The following is a 16,177-nucleotide window of genomic DNA, read 5'->3' on the forward strand; positions in this document are numbered from 1 at the left end:
TATATGTGTGTATATATATGTGTGTATATATATGTGTGTATGTGTGTATATATGTGTATATATGTGTATATATATGTATGTATATATGTGTATATATATGTGTATATATATATGTGTGTATATATATGTGTGTATATATGTATATATATGTGTGTATATATGTATATATGTATATATGTATATATGTGTATATATGTATATATATGTGTATATATGTGTGTATATATATGTGTGTATATATGTGTGTATATATATGTGTGTATATATATATGTGTATATATATATGTGTGTATATATATATGTGTGTATATATATATATATATGCCCTGGTTTCATATTACCATACTACCATGAAAATACAGAGGCCATAGCTAACCTTTCAGCGTAGGGCAACTACTTTTGAACCACAATATTTGGAATTAGCCAATCTGGGCCTCAACTTTCTATTTATCATTATGAGAAGTTTGATTCTGGACAAGTGACTTGAATCTGAATTTCAGTTACTCTGTATCCATGGGGAACTGGTTCCAGGACCCCCTCAGATACTAAAATCCACAGATGCTCAAGTCCCTTATACAAAATTGTGTAATATTTGCATACAACCTACGCACATCCTCCCACAAGTCATCTCTAGGTTACTTACAATATCTATTACAGTGCCTACACATCCTCTCATCTGGTGGAGTCAATGTGGTATTCAGCATTTAGCAAACTCAAGTTTTGCCTTTTGGATCTTTGTGGAATTTTTTTTCCTAATATTTTTGATCCATGGTTGGCTGAATCTGCAGATGTGGAACCCACAGATGCAGAGGGCCAACTGTAATTTGTCTGTGATGTAGGGCAAATAAGGATACCTCTCTCACCTTTTTCAGAGTGCACATCAGATAACATAATGTAGTGTTTTACGAACTCCAAAGCAGTGTATAGGATGCCCATCAGTTGTCTGATACCAACGAAAAGGTCACCACATTCTCTTTGATCTCCATTATAAATCAACGAACTGGTGGAGGGAGTGGCGACAGCACTCGGTTTAGGAAGCTTCGAAATAAGGTTTTAATCTACTCAAGGTTCCTCCAGCATTTTCAAGGCAGTAGGAGTTGCTGTGCATCAGCTTTTCTGGTGGTCTTGGAAAGGAGGGATTCAGTGGCCCAAGTGTTGCATAAAAATTCAAAAGGAATATCTCTTCTCAAAAAAGTAAAAAACAAATAAAACCCATCTTTGCTGCCCAAGTTTCCCCACAGCTAGGATATGTTCCCCTTCCTCTCTTTTTTTTTTATAAGTTTCTTGAAGAAACTTGTTCTTTATACTTTCTGACTCCATTTCTCATTGCCCATTCATTCTCCCCTCAAGAAGTAGTCTGATTCTGCCCCAGCTGAAACTTCACAGGAAAAGGTCACCAATGATTTTATTTTTGCTAAACCCTAAAGACTTTTCACTCAGCATCTGACCTAACCACACAGCAGTATTTGACCTACTGAACCCCCACTCCTTGCACTGCTCTCATGAATTCACAGATGCTCTCTCCTGGTATTTCTCCTTCAACTCTGGAGGCTCCTCCCACTCCCTTCTACGGGCTCCCCTTCCTATGCCCATATTGTACATGTGGGTATTCCCGTTTTGCCCATAACCCTCTTATCTGGTTCCTCGTCTGCCCTCCCTGAGTGATCTTCATCCTGTGGCTTCAGCTGCAATCTACGTGGCAGACAAGAAACATATTATTCTCCGGCCAGGCGCAGTGGTTCACGCCTATAATCCCAGCACTTTGGGAGGCCGAGGCAGGCGGATCACGAGGTCAAGAGATCGAGATGTTCCTGGCCAACATGGTGAAACCTCATCTCTACTAAAAATACAAAAATTAGCTGGGGGTGGTGGCACGCGCCTGTAGTCCCAGCTACTCGAAAGGCTGAGGCAGGAGAATTGCTTGAACCTGGAAGGCGGAAGTTGCAGTGAGCTGAGATCACGCCACTGCACTCCAGCCTGGTGACAGAGCGAGACTCTGTCCCAAAAAGAAAAAAAAAAAAACAAAAAAGAAACACATTACTCTCAAGCTCTAGACCTGCATAGGCAAAACTGAACTCATCTCAAATCTGCCCCTCCTCTCAGCATTCACCATAGAGTAAAGGACATACCCTCTGTCGCCAAACGATAAACATCATTCTTGATCCTTCTGGCTCCCTCACCTGCAATCACTCCAAATCAGCAAGTCATATGAATTCTCATCTACAGCATTGGCCACATCTACCCATTTCTCTGTCTCCGCTGCCTTCATTCAATCACCACCATCCAATCTTCTTCCCTTCAGTCTTACCCTCCTCTAATCCATTCACCACACTGCAACCAAAATGTTCTTTCCAAAATTAAAACCTATTGCCATTTGGATAAACTACACACATCTCAACATTACCTGAAAGAGTTTATGGCCACCTACCTCCTTGGCCTTATCTCTTTAATCTCTCTCTCTACCCCTACCCTCACCCCACACCCACTCCCACCTCACCCCCACTCTAATAGAGGCCAAGAGCAGTAGCTGATGTCCATAATCCCAGCACTTTCACCTGTGATTGTGCCACTGCATCTCAAAAAAAAAAAAAAGATTTATAGAAACTGGGACTAGGTACAGTATCTCACACCTGTAATCCCAGCACTTTGGGAAGCCAAGATGGGAGGATTGCTGGAGGCTAGGGGTTCAAGACCATCCTGAGCAACATAGTGAGACCCCATCTCTACAAAAAAATTTTTGAAAGTTAACCAGGCATGGGGGTGTGAACCTACAGTCCCAGCGATGCAGTAGGCTGAGGTAGGAGGACCGCTTGGGCTCAGGAGTTTGAGGCTGCAGTGAGCTATGATCACGCCACTGCACACCAGCTTGGGCAACAGAACAAGACCTTGTCTGAAAACAAAACCAAACCTGGAAGTTTCCACATGCTTTCTCACCTATCTTGTTTCCTCTGCCTGGAACACTGTTTCCCACCACCATCACCCTCATCTTCTTTATCACCACTGTCCCCTCCTTACCTCCCACCCACACACAAACAATCTGGCTAAGTCTAATTCAGCTGTCCGGTCCTTGATGAGGAATCACATCTCTCCTGACCTCCAGGTCCATTTTGAATGGCCTCTTATATGCTACCACAGCACCCAGATTTCCTCCATTATTACGCATCTCAAGCTATTTTTTTTTAACTTTATAATTTTTTACCATTGGTATAAACCATACACATCTTAACATTACCTGAAAGCGCTCTTCACAGATTTGCATGTCATCCCTGCACAGAAGCCATGCAATCTCTGTGTTGTTCCAGTTTTAATGTATGTGCTGCCAAAGCAAGCACACAAGTTATTTTCAAATGGCTTGTTTACTGTCGGTCTCCCCCACTAGACTGTAAGCTTCATCAAGGCATGGTCTGTGCCTGTCTTGTTCATTCCTACCTCCAAGTACTGTGCCATGGCACAAAACAAGTGCTCAATCCTTTCTTCCTGAATCAACAAATCAATGAATCCCTGAAGGTGGAAGAGAAGCTGTTCTGGAAAAGTTATAGTGCTGGTAAACGTGGATCAAGAACATGTAGGAGGAGATCATTCAGCTAATTTCCTGGAACAAAAAATCTGCTAGTTATATTTCTGATGTTTCTAACCTATAACACGTGTTTTTTGTTCTGTGACTGAAAAATCAACATTTATATAATCACACCTACAGAATACAAGGTGAAGTGGATATTTAACAATTTCCCAGTTACATAAGTATTCACAGGTAAACTGGATAATGCCAGATAGAACAGCTTTAGTTTGTACTGAATTATAAACTGGTTACACTAGGCAGGAGAACTGGATAAATAAATCTCTACCATGGTCACAAATGTGGCATATGATTGGGGGATTCTATTTGAACCACATAACTCAAATGAACAATTAATGAGTGTATGAAAAACAAACAAAATGTTAATGAAAACAGCATGCCTGACATCTTAATGCAATGGCTTCCATATTTTGACTTTGGCTTTTGCTCATAACTCATACTGTCATCAAGATTAATTACTTATGGAACAAATAAAACTTTTACCTTGTCAGCACGAAGGCAAATTATGCATGTTTTTCAATGTCTGGTATGATCCACAGTAGACAATGAAACAGAGCAAACATAACGCATGGAATTTATTGCTGGTGGTCATTTTTATCACACTGTCACTTCTGAATTAATTGGCTTGCATCAGAAACTCCAAGCTAGGATGTAGTTCAGTTCCTTATGAACCAAATGCCAAATGTACTCTAAAAGGAGAAAGCAAGAAGAAAAAAGCAACTCCTTGCTAGATATCCCTGCAGACTTTTTCTTTTAAGGGCTTAACATTTGCTGAAGCAAATCAGCATTTAGCCAGCAACCGATGGGGCCACAGACACTCTCTGTACTTTTCTAGGGGTGTTGGGGGACAGGGTGATGTGAAATAGGATAAGGTGACAATGGGAAAATAAAAGTAACAGCAGCAGTAGCTTGGTGCTGCTGGCAACTGTCTAGAGATAAAGAATCCTAAAAAACCTGCCCAATCTAACCTTCTCCAAGTTCCCATTAAAGTCAGGTCTTTTGAAACCAGTAATTAAATTAGTAACTGTCTACCTGCCTACTTTTTATATATGTAAATGAATGACTTCAAGTCAAGCAAAGGCTATATACAAGATTAAACTGTAATAGAGTATGTCAAGTACCTCATAAATATTCAGTAAATATTAGCCTTGGATGTTTTTTAATGAAGACGTTACTGGGCTAGGGCCAGCTTGGTTTTCCTAATCAGGCACCATTTTTTTCTGTAAATCGTTCCATATTCTTCACAGTTGTTTTCCACCAGTATAATTAACCTGAGTCCTTAGCCCAAAACCTACATCCGTCAATCTATAAGAAAACAAAATACTTTTAATGAACATTCAGCTATGTGCCTCCTTTTTCTATTACTTCTATATGACATTCAGTGATCCTTCTACCATGAAACTTTCACTTATTACCCTACTGAGAAATAAGTTTCCAACTTTATTTTCAATCTTTTCAATAATAATGTTTTCTATATCTTGTTTTCTTTAAAAAATCACTTTCTGCCACATACTTATTTATGGATTTTATTATCTCCAGTATTTGACTGTATAATGTTTTATAGTCATTGTATTCCCCACAATGTAGAGACTTAACAGCTTTTAAAATAATGTTTATTGAGTTCTGTGATTATAAATAAGTACTACATGTTCATTGCTTGTCATTTTGAAAATATGGAAGAGAATAAAGGGCAAAATAAACAATGCCTATTCACCCTCCACTGGAAAAAAAGCACTGCCCTGTTCTGGCCCTTTCAGCCCTTACATAGATTTTGGGTTTTTAAACATAGTTCAGAGCTTACTATAGATACACATTTTTCCCCAACTAGCAATCATTTCCACAACTAGCAAACACCTTTCCACACTTTTAAACTTCATTAAGAAATTCTGTTGGCCGGGCGTGGTGGCTCACACCTGTAATCCCAGCACTTTGGGAGGCCGAGGCAGGTGGATCACGAGGTCAGGAGATCGAGACCATCCTGTGAATGGTGAAACCCCGTCGCTACTAAAAATACAAAAAATTAGCCAGGTGTGGTGGCAGGCGTTTGTAGTCCCAGCTACTCGGGAGGCTGAGGCGGGAGAATGGCGTGAACCCAGGAGGCAGAGCTTGCAGTGAGCCGAGATCGTGCCACTGCACTCCAGCCTGGGCGACACAGCGAGACTCCATCTCAAAAAAATAAAATAAAATAAAATCCTTTTTAGTGTCTATATAACACTGTATCTATTGACGACACCGTAATTTGTTCCCCGGTTTTGGGGCATTCAGGTTATTACACATGTTTTTTTCTAAATAAAGTTATATTGAGCATCTTTGAACATTAACTTTTAAAATATTTCTGAAAAATTCCTTTGGATGGACCCTAGAAGTGGAATTAACTGGGTCAAAAGGTAGGAGCATCATTGAGGCTTTTCATACATTCAGCAATGAGCTGTTTGGAAAGGTTACAGTAATTGTGCATCCCTCCTAGCATTTGCGAGTGTCTGCTGCGCTGCACACTAACTGGTGTGGAGGATTTTTGAAAATTCATGTTAATTTGAGATTTGGAAAAAATGATACTTTGCTTTTGTTTCCATTTTTCTTTCTGTATTAGTTTTCTATGGTTGCATAACACATTTCTACAAACTTAAGTAGCTTAAAACAACACCTATTTATTTTCTCACAGTTCTGGAGGTCAGAAGCCTGGATGGGCCTGACTGGGTTTTCTGCTCAGATTCTCTCACACAAGGCTGAAATCAAGGTGGTGGCCAGGTTGGGTTCTTATCTATTAATAGAAACTCAGGTAAATAATCCAGTTATAAGCTTATTGGAATTGTTGACATAATCTAGTTCCTTGTGGCCTATGTCAGAGGTCCCCATTTCTTTCTGTGCTGGTTGTTGCTGGGGCCACCCTCACCAACTCTAGGCCTCCAGTACTCCTCAAGGCTGCCCAAATTCCTTCTCAACAGTTCCCCTCCACCTTCGAAGCCGCAACACAGCATGTTGAGCCCTCCTGCTTTAAGTCTCTCCAATTTCCCAGACAGAGAAAGCTCTCAACTTTTATGGGCTCCTGTGATTAGATTAGACCCACCTGGAAAATCTCACCATTTTAAATTCAACTGTGCCACATAACATAATCAAGAAAGTGGTATCTTATTATATGCACAGGTTTCACAGATTATAGAGACCAATTTTAGTAGAGAGGCATTTTTAGAATTCTGCCTGCCACAGAGTCTTAGGTGTTGTTTCTTATCATTTGTTTGTATTCTTTATAATTAAATCTCAAGCACACAAATCTACTAAAAAAGTGAATCTTACTGATGACTGCAGAAGCTGCAGTTCCATAATGGCAAAGGCAACTAACTATGAATGGGACTGCAGCATGCTAATAAAATTTTGAAAACATAAGTTTGCTAACACTGGTATTTAAAAGTTTTAAACTGTTGTAAAATACATATAATATGAAATTTACCATATTAATTTTTTCTTTTTAAAGACATGCCCTTGCTCTGTTGCCCAGGCTGGTGTGCAGTGGCATAATCATACCTCACTTAACCTCCAACTCTTGGGTTCAAGCAATGCCCTTGCCTCAGCCTCCCAAAGCACTGGAATTACAGGGCTGAGCCATCATACCCAGCCCCATCTTAACCATTTTTAAGTGTACAGTTCAGTGTTGTTAAGTACATTCACACTGTTGCGCAGCCAATTTCCAGAACTTTTCATTTTGCAAAACTGAAACTCTATACCCATTAAACCAGGGGTCCCCAACCCCCATGCCAGCAGACTAGTACTGGTCCACGGCCTGTTAGGAACTGGGCCACATGGCAGGTGAGCAATGGACCAGCCACACATTACCATCTGAGCTCCGCCTCCTATCAGATGGGCAGCAGCATTAGATTCTCATGCAAACCTTATTGTGAACTGTGCATGTGACGGATCTAGGTTGCACACTCCTTATGAGGATCTAATGCCTAATGATCTGAGGTAGAACAGTTTCATCCCGAAACTATCCTGCCTCTACTTCCCAACCCCACGCCACTCCCTCTATGGAAAAATGGTCTTCCGGTCCCTGGTGCCAAAAAGGTTGGGGACCGTAGCATTAAACAACAAATCCTCCATTGCCTCCCTCTCTCCAGGCCCTGGTAATCACCATTCCATTTTCAACACTGGGATATTTTTATTTTATATATTTATTAACAAACTTGTATACAGCAATTACTATATGCCAGGTACTGTTCTAAGCCTTGAGCTCAGGAGTTCAAGACCAGCCTGGACAACATGGCGAAACTCTGTCTCTATCAAATGTACAAAAATTAGCCAGCTGTGGTGGCGTGTGCCTATGGTTCCAGCCACACGGGAGGCTGAGGTGGGAGGATCGCTTGAGTCCAGGAAGTCAAGACTGCAGTGAGCCATGATGATGCCACTGTACTCCAGCCTGAGTGACAGAGTAAGACCCTGTCTCAAAATAAAATAAAATAAAATAAAATAACAATAATAAAAACCCTAATGAGGTCAATACTGTTATTATTCCCATTCTACAGATCAGGAAACAGAAGAGCTAAGTCAACTGCCCAAGATTACACAACTAGGAAGTGACCAAGCAGGAATTCAAACTGAAGGAGTCTGGCTTTATAGTTTTGCTATAAACCATGACACTGTAAAATATTCACTGTAAAGAGAAACTCATCAGGAATTAGTATCATTTCTTCTATGTATATCTATCTATTGTAGGTGCAATTTAACCTAATATTCATCTCCTGTCTAAAAGACTATGTGACCAAGATTACAAATGTCAATTGACATTTTTAGAGACTATATATATATAGCCTAGCTTTTGTGAAGGCATTTTCTTGAAGTCAGTCAAACAAAAACTGCCTTGTATTTTAAGTATGCCAATTATAATTTACATGTAGTATTTTATAATAAAATACTTTATAAATACAAATCACAACTCACTACGATTACTTAAATTAAAATATAAAGAAAAAAATCCAGCTGTTTCTCTCTGGTTCCTTCCAAGGAAGAAAAAAGGAGAGAAATAAACTTCTAAATAAGTTTACAACAGCATGGCTCAATCTCAGTTTAACCTGGTAAATTCAAATTTGTCTTGCTTTGCAAGGTGTACATCCAGACCAGTCTCAATTTGTCATCCAAATAAATGTCTCAGTAGTAACTTATTTTTATTCAAGGGATGGGTGTGAGATTTCCTTATCTTGATTTTTTAGCTTAACAATTCTTTCCTACAAGATCAAACCATGCTTGTCATCAGTCATGTGGTGTCATTTACTATACGTTAAAAACGGACAGAGTCGACAGAAAGAACAATCGTTTTCTGGAAGCCCCAGCCTGATGTAGGTTAAAAGCTCTGCTGGGGTTTGGTTTTATAATCCTCAGGAGGGGATAGCAGGGGTACTAATAACGCACTCAACAAGATCACGTACTATTTCAACTACTTTCTCCTCCTATTATATACCTGATTCACAAAAATAAGCAGATAATGCATCATGTAACCTCCCGTCACCCATTAGCCATTGCAATGTGGTACAATCTCCAGCACGAAATAAAAACCTGGGCATGGAAGAAACAGCAAAATCACCGCTACCCCTGGGAGCTGCTCAGATATTTACAATGCTGTCGTCCCCACCCCATCCCCCAAACTGGCCAGCCAGGCAGCACAGAAGCAGACGGATGCTCACCCGGGCGCCGGCTGCCTCTCTCCCTTCACCTGCGGGGCCTGCAGTCCGCTGCTGGCGGGGGCTTGGCTCCCGCAGCCCGCCGCCCGCCTCACGGTGACAGCCAGCCCAGCCGCTGACCATCCCGGCCCGGCTCTGTTTACAAGCGGCTTCTCGCGGTCCCACTCTGAAATGCTTCCGCCGGCGGCCCGGGCAGCCAGAGCTGGACACACAAGGTTCCAGGCTGCGAGGACGTGACTTTCCTGCCCGAGGGACCGGGCAGCTCGGCCGGGCCTGACCGCACCCAGCAGGCCTTCTTATTTCTTTGCTTTCTTATATACAGTTCCTCTCGTACACATTGTGAAAGCAATGGCGTGCGTCGCGGAGCCTCCTCACTGCTCCACCCAACGCCAAAATGGGTGTTTGCGATTGGAAAATGTCACTTAGAACATGTCAGGGTCGGGCTGATTTTTAGCATCTCCCTTGTCTAAGGGAATTAATTACTCAAAGAAATAAGTTCTTTCCAAAAGTGGGACTATTAGAACCTGGAGATTGCTTCTCATTTCCGGTTTTGGGGCTGCAGTGAAAATCCGTTTTCACTGTCCTTTCCTACGCAGGTTGAAAAGGGGTGGTTTTGAGGTGAGGTCTTCACCCCCACTTGCGGATTCCCAGCAAAATAGAGTGTGCATGTGTGTGCACGCGGGCAGGACTGTTTAGTAAGACCACCCACACCCCACCCACCGTGACTGTGGTCGCTTTGCGGGGATATGTTGGTCTGATTGGACAGACCTTCCTTGCAGTTTCCTGTCTGTTTTCCATCATAGCACACTTCTTAGCCATTTTCTCACTGTATAAGTACACATCTATCTATTTTATTGGTCTTCCCACGCTCACCCATCTCACCTATGAACTCCCAGGGGGCGGGCACTATTTCAGTTTCACTCACCACCATCTAGTAGGCACCTAGCACATGCCCAATGTATATATATCTGAATAAATGAATGAACAAAGGAATGAAAAAAAAAAGTCAGAGGGGTCGGGGATGAAACATAGAAATCTAAAACTCTGATTCCTCTTCCCACCCTCTGGAAGACTGATAAGCCAATCTTTAACAATTGAGTTAAGAAAAAATTTCCTTTGGTTGATGTTCGAAGTTTAAATAAGCTTTCTTTAAACCCTGCAATTTGAGGTACTTTTTTTTCTGTTTTGCTAGAAACAGGATCTCACTCTGTGCCCAGGCCAGAGTGCAGTCACATGATCATAGCTCACTGCAGCCCTGAACTCCTGGGTTCAAGGGATCCTCCCAACTCAGCCTCCTGAGTAGCTAGGACTACAGGCACGCATCACCACAACATGGCTAATTTCTTTTTTTTTTTTTCTTTTTTTTTGTAAAGGCAAGGTCTCGCTGTGTTGCCCGGGATGATCCTGAACTCCTAGCCTCAGGTAATCCTCCTTCCTTGCCTTCCAAAGTGCTGGGATTACAGGTGTGAGCCACCTCACCTGGCCAGGGGTACAGTTTTTTGTTTTGTGTTGTTTTGTTTTAATTACCTAAACTTGCAGTATTCTCTTTTGCCTCAGGACTTTGTACATGTGATTCCCTCTCATGAGAGTTCTCAATCCTGGCTCATCCTCTTACTTAGCCTGGCTAATTTCTCCTTGCTCTTTAAGAAGCAGGTGACAGGCACTTGGTCTCTCAAGTCACCTGCTTGGCCTTCTTCCAGGTGTTCTTTTCTTCTTTTACTTCCCTTCGTTACTACTCTAAAGCTATTTAATAAACTTTCACTCTAAAAACAAACAAACAAACAAACAAAAAGGCCAGGCACAGTGACTCGAGCCTGTAATCCCAGCACTTAGGGAAGTCGAGGCGGGTGGATCGCTTGAGGCCAGGGGTTCAAGAGCAGACTGACCAACATGATAAAACCTCATCTTTACTAAAAATACAAAAATTAGCAGAGCATGATGGTGCACGCCTGTAATCCCAGCACTTTGGGAGGTCAAGGCGGGTGGATCGATTGAGGCCAGCAGTTGGAGACCAGCCTGGGCAACATAGTGAAAGCCTGTCTCTACTAAAATGAAAATTAGCCAGGCATGGTGGCGCACGACCTATAATCCCAGCTACTTGGGAGGCTGAGGCACTAGAATCGTTTGAACTCAGGAGGCGCAGGTTGCAGTGAGCTGATATTGAGCCAGTGCCCTCCAGCCTGAGCAACAGAGCGAGACGCTGCCTCAAAAAAGAAAAAAAAAAATAGCAGCAGGTGACATTACACCTCTTCTGGAAACTTTGCCTGACAGGGGAACCTGCTCCTTTTATGCACTCCTAGAGGACCTCATGTGTTCCTTTATAAATGCACTCATTACATTGTGCTACACAGATCAGTCTTCCGTTGAACTGGTGGTTCTCAAAACTCACATGGAACAGAATCTTCTAGGATGGTGTTTCTCAAACTTTAATGGGTAAGAATTCTGTCAAAATGCAGATTCTGATACAGTAAGTCTTGGATGGGGCCGCTGCAACAGTCATGATCTTCTAGGTGATGCTGCATTTTGAGTGTCAAAGTTCTTGAATGCTGTTAAAAATGCAGATTCCTAGGCCGGGCGTGGTGGCTCATGCCTCTAATCCCAGCACTTTGGGAGACTGAGGAGGCTGGATCACCTGAGGTCAGGAGTTCAAGATCAGCCTGGCCAACATGATAAAACACTGTCTCTACAAAAAAATACAAAAAATTACCCAGATGTGGTGGCCAGTGCCTGTAGTTCCAGCTACTCGGGAGGCTGAGGCAGGAGAATTGCTTGAACCCAGGAGGTAGAGGTTTCAGTGAGCCGAGATCGCGCCATTGCACTCCAGCCTGGGCGACAGAGTGAGTCTCCATCTCAAAACAAAACAAAACAAAACAAAACAAAACAAAAAAAACGCAGATTGCTGGGTCATATATTCACAGATTTTTATTCTGAAGGTCTACCTACATTAGGGTCCTGAATTCCATGATTTCTATAAGGTCCTCAACTGCTTCTCATGGAGGTGATCCATCGACCACCCTTTGAGAAAAACTATTTCAGGCTAGCCTTGAAGTCTGAGGTCAGGCGTCTGTGATTTGTCATTGTTTTTCATAGATTAAGCATGAAATCTGGGACATAAAATGCATTTAAAAAGCTGCTTTCGGCCTGGTGCAGTGGCTCATGCCTGGAATTCCAGCACTTTGGGAGGCCAAGGCAGGCAGATCACTTGAGGCCAGGAGTTCAAGACCAGCCTGGCCAACATGGCAAAACTCTGGCTCTAATAAAAAATACAAAAATTAGCTGGGTGTCATCGCACACGCCTGTAATCCCAGCTCCTTGGAGGCTGAGGCAGAAAATCACTTGAACCTGGGAGGTGGAGGCTGCAGTGAGCTGAGATCGTGCCACTGCACTCCAGTCTGGAGATAGAGCGAGACTCCATCTCAAACAAACAAACAAACAAAAAAAAGAATGACAGATTTTATTCACTCTCACAAATACAGATCCTCAGCACCAGAATTAAGGGGATAATCCCAGAAAAAGGATGAAAGATTTAGGGCTGAGAATAATCTCAGCTAGGCAGCCACTGGCTCATGGGCCTCTGTATGTCAGCTGGGAGCATTTTGCCTCTCTAAATATAAAATATTTAAGTTCATATCTCCATTCAAAAGATTATCTGCTAACAGCAGTCCCACCATCTTCTTCTGTCTTTTTTTTTTTTTTTTTTTTTTTTTTTTTTTTTTTTGAGGTGGAGTCTTGCTCTGTTGCCCAAGCTGGAGTACAATGGCATGATCTCGGCTCACTGCAACCTCCGCCTCCTGGGTTCAAGTGATTCTCCTGTGTCAGTCTCCTGAGTAGCTGGGACTACAGGGATGCACCACCACACCCAGCTAATTTTTGTATTTTTAGTAGAGGTGGGGTTTCACCACATTGGCCAGGATGGTCTCGATCTGTTGACCTTGTGATCTGCCCACCTTGGTCTCCCAAAGTGCTGGGATTACAGGCATGAGCCACCGCACCCGGCCTTCTTTTGTCTTTTAATAGACTATTTTTTAGAGCAATTTTGGGTTCACAGAAAAACTGAGCAGAAAGTACAGAGTTCCCATGTATGCCTTGTTCCTGAAACCCACAACCTTTCCTACTATCAATCCTGCACCACAGTGGTACACTTACTACAATCAATGAACCTGCACTGACAGTCACATCATTACCACCCAAAGTTCATAGTTTACGTTAGGGCAACCATTTTTTTGACTTCTTTATACCCTAACATTCAGGAAGGCCTCTCTTTCAATAATCAGAATGATTTTTAACATGGAATGGAGCCTCATGCTGTAGCTCAGTAATTAAGGTTTGCTGGGGGCAGTGGCTCACACCTATAACCCCAACACTTTGGGAGACTGAGGCAGGAGGATCACTTGAGCCCAGGAATTAGAGACCAGCCTGAGCAACATAGTGAGACTCCATCTCTACAAAAAATTAAACAATTAAAAAATCAGCCAGGTGTGGTGGCACAAGATTCCAGCTACTCAGGAGGCTGATGCAGGAGGATCACTTGAGCCCAGGAGTTGGACACTGCAGTGAGTTATGATCACACCACTGCACTCCAGCCTGAGCAATAGAGTGAGATCTTGTCAAAAAAAAAAACTAGAATGAAATGAAACCTAGAAGATGATCTAGTCCAATTGTTAATCCCCAGCCACTTTCTTACTCCAACCTGAGCAAGAGTGAGATCTTGTCTTAAAACACAAAAACAAAAAAGCACCCAAACCTAGAATGAAATGAAACCTAGAAGATTATCTAGTCCAATTGTTAATCCACAGCCACTTTCTTACTCCAATACTTTTTTTTTTTTTTTTTTAGACAGTAGTCTAGCCTTGTTGCCCAGGCTAGAGTGCATTCAGTGGCATGATCTCAGCTCACTGCAACCACCACCTCCTGGGTTCAAGTTATTCTCCTGCTTCAGCCTCCCAAGTAACTGGGATTACAGGCACCTACAACCACGCCCAGCTAATTTTTTGTATTTTTAGGAGAGGTGGGGTTTCACTGTGTTGGCCAGGCTGGTCTCGAACTCCTGACCTCGTGATCTGCCCCCCACCCCTTCAGCCTCCCAAAGTGCTGGAATTACAAGCGTGAGCCACCGCACCCAGCCTCCAGTACTTTTAACGGCCTCCTATTGCCAGAAGGAGTTCAGACTTCATGGCTTGACCTTGAGGCTCTCTACATTATTGGCTCCCTCCTACATGTGGGGACATCTCTGTTTTTCTGCACTCAGCATTCCTACTTCCTTTGGGAACTTCCCCTACCTGTAAGACACAGGGTAAGTATGTGATCAATGCTAGGCCAGTTCTACTAGCCACAGTACCCTAGTCTTTTGGCTACAGCGGTTGAGCCAGGGTGGGCATGTGACCCAGCCAATCAGAGTCCCTCCCTGGAATTTTTATCTCTGAAACTGTGGAAGGAGCCTTGCCTATTGGGTTACAGGACTGGAAGGATGTGAATTGGAGGCCCCTGATGGCCATCTTTCCCACCATGTGAGAATGCCTGTCTGCTGAAGAAGGGAAGGAAGGTGACAGGGGAGAGGAGAGTAACACCAAGGGAGGGATGAAGATTTTGTGTGAGGGGAGTGGGAAGGTATGGTGGGAGAGTAAGAGCTAATGACCTTGCTTGAGTCCCAGGATCTCCTCAGGTCTGGAGCTAACCTCACCTCCTAGACCCCATAGTTCTATTATCAATTAAGCCCATGTTATCTCAAGGGAGTTTGTGTTGGTTTCTGTCATTTACAACTGAAAGTGTCTTGACTGACACTTCACCTTTCCAGACTTATCTCCCACATACCCCTTTATTCACATTTTATAGTCCAGATACCTATTTTTTTGCAAAATCAATAGGTCTTTTATTGCATCATTTAAATATCACAAATAGGTCTTAGGAGTCTTCCAGCATCTTGTTTCTGTAGCTGGACAACTCTTAGATCTTATTCATCAGCCTGCTGAACTGTTGTTCCTTTTTCAGAGACATAGGTACCATCCACAATTTTTCTGATATCCTTATTTTTAACTTGTGACTTGCTGAATCGAAGCAGCTGAATTTGAAACAAGCTCAATGTCATTTTCTTTAAGGATTAATTCATCTTTCTGGGCTTGAGATACCAAACCAGCAACACCTGACCTCCTCCGAACCCTGGGGATGCATTTTTCACCAAAGAAATTTCAGATTTCAATAAGAGACCCATTCTCCTGGATAACGACGTTAATGGGGAAGTGAGCAGACACAGACCTCACCTTGTAACGGAAGCCCGGTGTAACGTCCTTGATCATGTTCTGTGTGTGACTATAAATAGTCTGAACGGTAGCCAGTTCCTTTCTGTTGCCCCACCATTTGTCAACCCGGAGCCTCTTTCTTCCCAAGAAGGTTGAGTTTTACATTGACGTGACTGAAGTCCCTCCACAGGCCTCCTCTGGGGCCCTTCACAATAACTGTGCTTCCCTTCAGAGTGATGTCGACATTTTCTGGAATGTCAGCAGTCTGGCTGCTGAGAATGGTCTTCATTCTTGCAGTAGATGTGGCAACAACAGAAAAAAAGCCTTTTTTTTTTTTTAACCGACTCCTGGAAACGCTTCTTTTCCAACTTTAGGTTCCCCATTTTTAATTAATTAATTGATTTTTTCCCAGCTTTACTGAGGTTGACAAATACAAAGTTTCCCCCATCATATTCCCTTCAGCATCCCCGGCAAGGCAGACACCCTATCTTGTTCATCTTTGCATTTTCCTCAACAAGTATTATGGTACCTAGTAAATGAGCTCCAAAAATGTTAAACGTCATATGAGGAAGTACCATTATTATATACTTTCATTAGATATTTTCCTTTCAGACTTCATTTACTAAAGTAATGCTCAAGCCAGGATTCAAAAAAATCAATGCTGTCTTCTAAGAAATAAAACAAAATCTCATCAA

The 16,177-nt window shown here is 42.5% G+C and overlaps 1 protein-coding gene and 1 pseudogene across 3 annotated transcripts in view; both read right to left on the minus strand.

The window, feature by feature from the left end:
* PLEKHM3 (pleckstrin homology domain containing M3) overlaps positions 1-9,440 on the minus strand; it is a 214,050-nt gene extending 204,610 nt beyond the window's left edge. Inside the window, exons 1-4 of one of the 3 annotated variants that reach the window (XR_001888650.1) lie at positions 9,250-9,439; positions 6,238-6,338; positions 4,699-4,882; positions 4,061-4,266 (exon numbers count right to left, since the gene is read on the minus strand). The gene's annotated coding sequence lies outside the window, so the exon portion shown is untranslated. Of the gene's footprint in view, positions 1-4,060; positions 4,267-4,698; positions 4,883-6,237; positions 6,339-9,249 lie in introns of all 3 variants that reach the window. The other 2 variants (XM_017889401.1, XM_017889400.1) reach the window with 2 other exon arrangements.
* A 5,756-nt stretch (positions 9,441-15,196) lies between these two features.
* On the minus strand, positions 15,197-15,771 carry LOC108540342 (60S ribosomal protein L9 pseudogene; annotated as a pseudogene).
* Between the last annotated feature and the right edge of the window lie 406 nt (positions 15,772-16,177).

This window comes from Rhinopithecus bieti, unplaced genomic scaffold, assembly GCF_001698545.2.
Source record: "Rhinopithecus bieti isolate Rb0 unplaced genomic scaffold, ASM169854v2 scaffold_17939, whole genome shotgun sequence".
Classification (NCBI taxonomy): Eukaryota; Metazoa; Chordata; class Mammalia; order Primates; family Cercopithecidae; genus Rhinopithecus; species Rhinopithecus bieti.